Below are 1,297 nucleotides of genomic sequence, written 5' to 3'. Positions count from 1 at the left end.
TCAGACTCAAATTCTTATAAATGAATGTAAAAAAGCCGAAAGGTTATGCATTTTAACAAAATAGTTCAGAACATTTGACCTTTAGATGTTGGTAATATATTACTACATGCGTGCATAGTAGCATGGGAGCAATGTATGGAAGAACTGTTTAAGATCTTTATACAAAGTTACCTTACAGGAAAAGGCAGGAGAAAGGGAATTCTTCAAAAGGCAAACAAATTTCATGAACAAATTTGCATCTGCATCCTGTTACAATGCCTCCTTTTCAGTAGTATGCTCATCCCCAGCATAAAAATTTACAATAATGTCTGACTGCTTGCGGCAAGTTTGTCAGCTTTAATAATGTGTGCCTTTCTTTTACAGTGATTCACTAATCCACCAAAATGATTTGCTGGTCTGGTTCGAGATTATGGAACTCAATGCTGCTGGAGAGTAAGTGAAATGATTGCTTGCAAACTTACTATCACGATTTTCATCAGTTACTTCTTTAGATGCTTTTGTTTTTACAAATGGTTCACCTAAGGTGACTTTTCCTTAAAAAGACTCAACGCACATTAAAATGCTCGCTATTTCGTTTTCGAAATTTTGAAGTGCAGTAAAGTGGGAAGATGTTTGTCCTTTTCTGACCGAATAGATAATTGACCAATCAACTATCTGTTAGGAAAGAAACAGTAAAATTTCTAAATAATATAGGCAAAATGAAAAAATGTGCCCAAGAAACGTGTTTTTAGTAAAAGAAATGTGTTTGCATGGGTTATGCAATTTAAATTATCAACCTTGAGCTATTAGTGAATAAAACTAGAGGTAAAATGCCTTCCGATCTTACAGAATGTTTTCAAAACCCACATATCTGGCACGCAAGATTAAGGAGGAAAGATTCTGATTACCCGCTGTTAATTTAGTGGTTGATGGATTTATGGTCGAAATAAGGAAGAAATCTTTCGGTGGTGGTAATGTAAGTCCTGGTCTCAATGCCCGAATAATTGAAGATCTTGGAGAGTTGAGCCGAAAGTTATTCAACATACACTAACAGATGAAGTTACTGCCGTAATTGAAATTGCAAAAGTATTCTATCAGTGGTATAAGAAGTCGGTGGAGGCAAAAATTCGATTTTCGAGTGTGCCGATGGATGGATAGATGGATATAGGATAGGTGAATGCATATAGGATGGGTACAGAATGGATGGATGGATTGATACAAGCGGGATCAATGGATATAGGATAGATGGATACAGGATGGATGGATGGATGGATGGATGGATGGATGGATGGATGGATGGATGGATGGATGGATGGAT

The sequence above is a fragment of the Echinococcus granulosus genome (genome assembly GCF_000524195.1).
Source record: "Echinococcus granulosus chromosome Unknown EG_S00074, whole genome shotgun sequence".
Lineage (NCBI taxonomy): Eukaryota > Metazoa > Platyhelminthes > Cestoda > Cyclophyllidea > Taeniidae > Echinococcus > Echinococcus granulosus.
The sequence above is the reverse complement of the archived record's forward strand: the minus strand, read 5'-3'. Positions refer to the sequence as shown.